Genomic DNA, 9300 nt, shown 5'->3' on the forward strand with positions numbered 1-9300 from the left:
ACAGTCATTTGTTATCTTACCAGCATCAAAACTCAGGTTTGTTTCTTAAGTTAGTTTCATTTCACCTTCTTTTCCCCCCTCCAATGTTTTCTCCATGTTATTTTCAGTTTATGTTTGTTCAACTGTTTTCCTTTTTTCAAAACTATATTTAGATTTTTTTGTTACCAGCAGCTGTTTTTGGATTTGATTTCCTGATTTGGGTTTTGCTCCTATCGTTCAAAGACTTGATTTTTACTGATTTTCCGTTTCTGGGTTTTGCCTATATTTTAACGGTAGCTATGAATCTTTAACCTGATTTAGATTTCTAGGTTTGGTGATTAGCGACGTTTTAATTTATATTTTCTCTTTTAAGCATTGTAAAAATTGGAAATATCAAAAAATGATTCTTTGACAGCTTTTTCTAAAACAGTACCTTAATCCCAATGTATATTTAACTAATTGTTCGGTATTTTTAATGATGTTTTAACTAATTGTTTATTTATTTGTTATTTTTCATGCTTTATAATACTCTTTCTTTTTCATTACTAATTTGTTTATGTTTGATTTGTCGACCGGATCTAGTTTCCATTACTTAATGTTCTGGGAATTTGCATAACAGGTTATCATAGAATAAAATAGTTTTTTCTATGATATTATAGACCAATATCAACGGTTGTTGTTCATCTAACAGCTATTTTCAAAGGTATTTCTTGGAATTATATGTTGCAGGAAAGGCCTTTGATCTGAAGATTGATGGTATCTGCGGTTTCGAATATCATTCGAAGCTAGATAGAGGGCTTTTTCTTCATTGCTTTTTTCGAATTGGTGATGTTCGAAGGTCTTCCTGTTAAGATTGTCTGTTAGATCCTTAAGGTCCGACAATGGTGTCAATGTTGAACATGGAGAAGAAATGGGTGTTTCTCCTTGTGATAACTTCTCTCATTTGCACGATCCTTGTTGTTACTTGTTTCGACATGGGGCTCATCTCTTCGGTTCGCAAAATCAACTCGATTTTCTCCATTTTCCCGGCTTATATTTCGATGACTCAAAGGAAGCCGGGCTATGCTGAGTCGAAGATCAAGGCAGGTCCTTTGCCACCATCTCCTGGTCCAGAATTTCCTCGTTTTGCATACTTGGTTTCTGGATCGAAAGGTGATCTGGAAAAGCTTTGGAGAACACTTCATGTCCTGTATCATCCTAGGAATCAGTATGCTGTTCATTTGGACCTCGAGGCACCGACCGAGGAGAGATCGACGCTTGCTCCAGAATAAAGAACCATACGATGTTTTCGAAGGTAGGGAATGTTTATATGATTACCAAGGCTAATATCGTTATGTATCAAGGGCCGACCATGGTCGCCAATACGCTCCATGCTGTGCCATTCATCTCAACAGAAGTAAAGATTGGGATTGGTTTATCAATCTCAGTGCATCGGATTATCCCTTTGTGACTCAAGATGGTAAGTCTCCATCACATGCCTTATATGAGAACCGAGCCGGTGTATATCATTTTCGGTGTTTGTTTATTCGGTTATGCACCAAATGGTCATTGATCAATTAGTTTGTTATCTGCAGATCTTATTTATGCATTCTCAGATTTAGACAGGAACCTTAATTTTATTGAACACACAAGCCACCTTGGTTGGAAAGCGTAGGTTTTCTCATTCTTTCCATCTCTATCGAAACCTTTATACGTGTCGAATACCGACATATTCGCTGGTGCTTGTGCAGGGATAAACGAGCTATGCCTTTGATTATGGACCCGGGACTCTACATGTCAACCAAGTCTGATATATTTTGGACTTCACAGAAGCGAAAACTTCCTACAGCATTCAAATTATTTACGGTACACTGTCATATGCCGGGAACTTTAAGACATTTTCGATTCTCTCTTAAGAATATGAGCATTGCAATGTGACTTTCCCGAATCTGTCTGTCGATGCAGCTGGATTGATCTTCAATCTTAAAGCATTGCCCTAGTGTTGTTCTGCATATGTTGGAACTGCAAATTATATTCACAAATATAGATAGCATATATTGAAACCTTGCTTTCCGTTATCTGTTTCCGTACATCGTCTCTGGTTGCAGGTTCGGCATGGACGGTTATGTCACATTCATTCGTCGAGTTTTGTGTTTGGGGTTGGGATAATCTACCGAGAACTCTTCTCATGTACTACACGAACTCTGTCTCCTCCCCTGAAGGCTACTTTCAGACTGTCGTATGCAATGCTCCGGAGTTTGCTACAACTGTTGTCAACCATGATTTGCATTATATTTCATGGGACAATCCCCCTAAACAGTACCCGCACATCCTTACCCTTAATGAGTCGGACATGATGGTTCAAAGTAATGCTGCTTTTGCTCTGAAATTCAATCAAGACGACGCCGTGTTGAATAAGATCGATAAGGATTTGCTTGGACGGGAAAAGGGGAGCTTCACGCCGGGTGGTTGGTGCACCGGCAAACCAAAATGTTCGGAAGTTGGAGACCTGAACAAGATCAAGCCAGGTCCAGGAGCTCAAAGGCTTCATAAACTCATAGCTACGTCGTCTTCGAAAGCCATTCTCGACCGGGACCAATGTAAATAGGTTCAATGCTGTGGGATGTTCGATCAATGAAGCTGACATGGCTGATAAATTTGTATCTAACAGTTTTGCTGCAACAGATAGGTATTCAAACTCATAGCCATGTTCAGGATAAAAAATGATAATAATCAATATCCTACGCTTTGTAAGACTCGAATTCGAACAGAAAAAAACCTTTATCATCAATATCCTGTACTTGTTGATTCTTGATGTTAATGTTTCTTATGATTATGAAGAAAAGATCCTGATATCAATTTTATTCTGGATTTGTCGAATCCGAGCTTTCGATCTTTATTTAACAAGATCGAAACCTTCGGATTTGTTTGTTTAGAACTGATGAATTGCATATCTCATGAAAGTTCAAAAATAACTTTAGGAAATGGATCTTACATAATCTTAATATTGAATCTCCAACAAAATTATTTCAACCAAAATAAAAACTGGTCCGAACTAGCCGATTTTTTATCCCTTGCATATATATATTCATTATCGTCGATGACATCAATTTTGTATTTTTTATCGTTGTTAATTTTATTTTTCTATTTTTTTTGATAATTGATTTTTTATTTAATTACCTTTTTCCTTTACATATAAAAACATTAGTAACTTTATCTATTGTTATAACATGTCAAATTTTTAAATTTTATTCAAGGTTGGATATTTTGATAATCTGTCATGCTTTATACATTTGGAATAAATGTTAATAGACGTTTGTAATTATTGAAGATAAATTGTTTTTAAATTGTATTGATATAAGTTTATTAAACGAGCCTTTATTATTATATACAATTTTACGTTAATGTTATGATGTTTATCATCTACAATTTTTAGTTGTTTGAAGGAATTTTTAATTTTCTTATATAATATACTTTGATTGGTTTAGTATAAATGTACGATAAGTTTTGTATATTTTCTTATATTTTTCTCTATTTAATAAACTAAGTTATGAAAACTAAATTTATCATGTTTATTTGCTTGAAACTTTATTTATTTTACAAATAAAAGAATGTAATTTTCATTCTCCCCTATCAAAACAATCATCATCAGAGGACGAAAACTCAAAGCATTCAACAAAAGAATTAAAGACTCAAAAAGGAACAAAAGATCTAAAGAGGGACCTGCATTTTTCTTGAAGGTAAGTGATATCCCTCACATTTTTAGCAAAATTCCCCTCATTTCAGTTTGGATTTTAACTCCTGGAAATAAAATAATTTCATTTAAACTGTGATTAACATTTTTGTTGCAATCTTTTGGGTTTGGGTCTTATCCGTTTCTCTCTGTTTCCATGGATAAAGACCCAGTTTTGTTGCAATTTGTTAATATTTTCAACCATATCAGTTCTCAGAAAAAAGTGAATGAAATTCTAAACCGGGTTTTAATTTCTAATGCCAAATTTATATTTTTGATGTTCCATTTGTTTGTTGGATTAATAGAATTCAATCCCATTAGTTTCTTGATCAAGTTAAAGTGAATCACGGATTTTTGTTTATGCTAGGATTTAGGTGGAAAACGTCTCCATTCTGCCACATTTAATGGCTTCTCAATCTTAGCAGACTACAATCGCATTGGTTAAAGGAACAGTTCTATTACGATTTGTCATTAGCTTTCTGTATTTTCATGACCAAAGGTTTGATTTAGAGGATTCAGCTTGCTCTATTGCTTTTTATCCATTATTATTCTGCTCGTTCTATTGCTTTTTTATCCATTATTTATCAATGCATTCATTAACACCATTAGTATGTATATATTGTGAAGTCATCCTTATGAATGGTGACTAAAGTCGTACTGGACAGTAATGGAGAGAAAAATACTGGAAGGATGCCAAGTCGTAGCCCTACTATAATCTAATTCGTGTTCATTGTAAAAAGATGTAGATTGGTTTTTGTTTCTGAAATCTCAAAGTATATTTGCAAAAAAAAAAAAAGTTATGATTTCTGTCAAAGGTGTTTTGAGGAAAGGAATTCCCGACTTCCTGCTTTTTTGGTCTGTTTGTGTTAACAGAAATCAATCACATTGGCTTTCGGGAACAAGTTCAAAAGTTAAATGCTTCACAGAAATGTGTTACTGGTATATCTATTGATATGTACGATAGAGGTTTGATTCACCAGCCAATGTTCATTGTAATTTTTTTATCTAAAGTGAGAGTTGAGTGATTGGATTTGCTTCTAGCTGCCAGCTGAATAGTATAATTCTTCATTGTATGTTTTTTTGCTAGAATTTTTGTGGGGTTGTTGTGAGTGAATGATAGGGTGAAAGGAAATGAGTGAGGAACTCGGGGTTGGGTTTGAGATACAATGACTGGAGGGTCATTGGGTCTACGTACAGGGTGCTATGGGTCATTGCAGGGCATAAAAAACTTTATTTCTGGCGGTGGAAGATTGTTGCACACTAAATCAGTTGTTAGTGCACGAAAGAATCCAATCATGATGCTTTCAGGTTCTAGGGAAAAGGAGAGGTCTCTCCCCTCCGTTTGGTGCCGGTGTTTGGGTCGCCGGAAAGTTTCCATGCTGTTTCTGGTTGCCCTTTCCCTTTTGGTCTTCGTCTTGGGTTCTTTTCTTGTCAACAAAGGTCTGTTACTTTTTCTGTTACTCTGGATTCTTGAATTTTGATTTCTAGAGCACTAAGCATCAGCTTACATGTTTTTTCTGTACTTGGCCTCTTAGAGGCTCACTTACTGATTTACTTAGTGACTCTCTGACTTTTCATTCTTGGCACAGTAATTTAATCGAGACAATAACTTATTCATCATTTTCTGGTTTGCATTCTGTATGATCGATGAGATAGAAAGCAGTAGTCCAACTGTTGATCAAAGGATTGGAACTATGAGCATGACTCATTATCTGAACAGTGCCCATAGTGAAGCTTCACGGATACTTGGAAGGAAGGATCAGCATAAAGATAGAAAAGATTCTGCAGCAAATAGTGTGAATGGGGGTGATGGAAATAAATTTCAAGTTTTTGATTCTAAAGGTGCAAACCATCCTTGCATGAATTTCACATTTCCTCCTCCCCCTCCACCTAATCTCAGACGGATTGGGCCTCGGCGTAAGTTTAGGTTCATTATTCTTTTTTTCTCATAATCAGAGTTGCATTAAATGTAATTGTATTAATAATATTTTTCACATGGATGCATAACGCAATAGTTTTAATTAGAAGCAACCACATTTGTTTAATAATAACATAATATATCAACATAAAGCCATTGGATTATTTATTATGTTCTTTTCTTTCTTCGTAAATCATAATCACTTTTGCACCAAAAAAGTTGATCCATGCATGATCATAAGAATGAAATAGCATTCTCATCTTATCATGCTTATTTCAATATTTGGATTATGTTTCATTATCTTGCCACTAATTTTATTCTTGCTCATCCGTTTTTCAGCATGTCCAGTATGTTACCTCCCCGTGGATCAGGCCATAGCTAGCATGCCGAGCTCCCCATCAGAATCTCCAGTGCTTCATAATTTGACATATGTTCATGATGAAAATCCAATCAAAATTGAACCACATGGGGGCTCCGACTTTGGTGGATATTCATCTCTAAAGCAAAGAGAAGATTCGTTTGATATAAAAGAGTCAATGACAGTCCACTGTGGGTAGGTTTCACTCTCCTATCAATATACACATTGAAAACATTTCAGGTAGAGATTTCTGTGATTCTTATGTTATTTACGATGCATTTAAATGATTCAACGAATTATCTTTCTTCAAAAATAGATATTGTTTTCCTTTTGCTTTTTAATATTGTAATCCCATGTACTTTCTCTGTCAGATTTGTCAAGGGAAGTAAACCTGGTCACCAGACTGGATTTGACTTTGACGAGTCTGATCTGGAAGAGTTGCAGCAGTTCCACGAGATCATTGTCGCGTCGGCTATATTTGGTACTACTAGACATTCTAGGTTCCACAAGATTTTCTTGCATTTATGCATGCTTTATCCTCATCATTGCTTTAATTTTTGCTCTCCAGGGAACTACGACGTGATACAACAGCCCAGGAACATCAGTGAAGAAGCAAAAGAAAAATGTTCCTTTCTACATGTTTATTGATAAAGAAACAGAAGCATATATGAAGAACAAAAGTGTGTTGGATGACAGTAAAAAGGTGGGCTTGTGGAGACTTCTTGTGATTCACAATGTTCCTTACAGTGACGCGAGACGTAATGGCAAGGTTAGCATACTTCGATATTGATTGATTTGCATTTCATTTTTGTTATCATTATTTGGACTTTTTGTAATCTGATTCACTTTTAAACATTTATCAAATCCTGGTGTATATGGTCCCGCCCTATGTCATAGAATTTATGATTAGTACTAGTAAACCAAATTTGATGCGTAGTCTATTCTATTTTAGCAACAATTATGAGCTTGTCGTAGGGTAGTTGGGTTCATTGTCCGGTTCTCATGCTACCAGTCTTTTCTTTTAAAGCAATTTGGAGGGTTAAAAGATCTGATGCATTAATCCTTATCATAAATTTCTTTAGGTTATTGCACTTACGCTACGTTTGGTAGGAGTGTTATTTTTTCCTTATGTTTTAGTACATGAGTTAGCAATAAGCTACCTTCACTGGGTAACTTTTAGCCATTCACATGGCTTAATTTGAACAAAAGATAAGGAATATATATTGCTTATTTTGAATAGGGATTAGTTTTTCCATGACTTTTTATTATCTTTCTTAACTGCAAATTTAAATTTGTAATAATTCTTCTGTATATTAGACATACTATTTTAAAACTCATGTAATAACTCGTGTAATTATTAGGCTTTTTCCTTATGTCATTACTTGTGTACCAACCGTGACATAAGGAAGTTTTTTTTATGTGGCATGTTTTTATGGCAGGTCCCAAAGCTTTTGTTGCATAGAATCTTCCCAAATGTTCGCTACTCTTTATGGATCGATGGAAAGCTCCAGCTTGTTGTGGATCCTTATCAAATTCTTGAGAGGTGCTCTCTGTCTCATGATTTTTAAAATGCTTATTAAACTTCTAGCTCATATGATTTCTATTGTGTCAGATGGACTGCATCACCAAATTATATTGAAACACAAACTCTTTGTCGATCAAGAATATTAACCACATTATTGCTACATGGCTACTTATATATAATTTTTTCTTTGATTTAATATCCGATGTTGGCAAAATGAGAGCTTGTGGCAATGTCCATTCTTTGATTACATGAATCTTGGAGTAAAATTGAATATACCCATGTTGGATACATACTTGTGTTTGACAATTGCATCTAAGTCTGAGTAACATTGATTTGAGTTTTTGACTTTAGATTTGACGAATCAGTTGAATTTAATTTGACCACTATCTTATTTGGGCATTATTCTTCTCAGATTCTTGTGGCGAAATAATGCTAATTTTGCAATCTCAAGACACTACAGACGATATGATGTCTTTGTAGAGGCTGAAGCAAATAAAGCTGCAGGAAAATATGATAATTCATCGATTGATGCGCAGGTCGATTTTTATAAAAAAGAGGGATTAACACCATATTCTGAGGCCAAGCTTCCTATAACCAGTGGTAGGTACAATATTTTGTACAAATACAAACATGTACATTCCTTGTACGGTTTTTCAACCATTTCTCTACTAAAAATCCATTTTTTTGGTGTTCCGCTGGTTTTCTGCAGATGTTCCTGAAGGTTGTGTACTCATAAAGGAACATATTCCGATCACAAATCTGTTTACCTGCCTTTGGTTCAATGAAGTTGATCGTTTTACATCTCGGGATCAGTTAAGCTTTGGTATGGTGAGGGATAAAATAATGGCGAAAGTTGATTGGCATATCAATATGTTTTTGGACTGTGAAAGACGCAATTTTGTCATACAGGTACATATTCTGTATTTGCTATTAACTTCATGAGATTACTAATTTCGTGCTTGATTATATATTATTTTTTGAATTCCTCTAATACGCTAACTCTAGGCCTCGAGAATAACACACGTTCTAAAATGTTACAATGTAAAAAATCACTTACATCAGTGCTTGATATGCTTGAGTACGGAATGGTGTTTTTCCGGTAATTTTTTTGTTTAGAGGGATTTCTTCGGCTTTTTTATTGCATACAACTAGTAGCAGGAGCTTGTAGATACGATGGGTGCATTTAATCATTTTCAGCTGTTTTTCTTCTTTTTCACAGGCATATCATAGAGATCTATTGGAGCACATGCCTCCACCAGTTGTGATTCGACGCCCACCGGCTTTGTCAAATACAAATGTCCGTGGAAGAAATCAAGGGAAGAGGACTCCAAGACGCGGGAGGGATAGGAGATCTGGTTCGAGACGTCACCGTAGGGCTTCTGCTGGTAACAGAGATAGCACTTTCTTTTAAATGCTTTCTGAACCAAAAAGAAGAGGAGAAGAAATCTGGTTCTCTTTCTTCATGGTCAGCCATCTTCTTTTCTTTTGGCAAAATTGAATTTGCTTCTATTTTTCGTCAAGGAATAGGACTAGTTAGCTAATTTTAGGATTATGGCACAAATTTGTCTTGAAATTTTTTTGTTTATTTATTCTTTTATTGTTGTACATGAGCTTCATAAATGCTGCTCTCATTTTCCTTGTATCTTGCTTTCAATCTTATTTTTGTCACATACATATATGAGAGAGAAAATCATGAATCTGGAACATAAACAAAAGTTCATCAAGGACACAAGCTTCTGCTACACATTTCTTATTGGCAGAGCTGTATTCACTTTGATCATCATAGTATTTCGACCATAGCATCACAC

General features: G+C 35.2%; 2 pseudogenes; both read left to right on the forward strand.

Moving 5' to 3' along the window:
* The first annotated feature begins 487 nt into the window (after window positions 1-487).
* Window positions 488-2664, forward strand: LOC120162285 (annotated as a pseudogene).
* A 1217-nt stretch (window positions 2665-3881) lies between these two features.
* LOC120162283 lies at window positions 3882-9044 on the forward strand (annotated as a pseudogene).
* Window positions 9045-9300: the final 256 nt, after the last annotated feature.

Source organism: Hibiscus syriacus, unplaced genomic scaffold, assembly GCF_006381635.1.
Source record: "Hibiscus syriacus cultivar Baekdansim isolate YM2019G1 unplaced genomic scaffold, ASM638163v2 tig00111402_pilon, whole genome shotgun sequence".
In the NCBI taxonomy this organism is placed as follows: Eukaryota; Viridiplantae; Streptophyta; class Magnoliopsida; order Malvales; family Malvaceae; genus Hibiscus; species Hibiscus syriacus.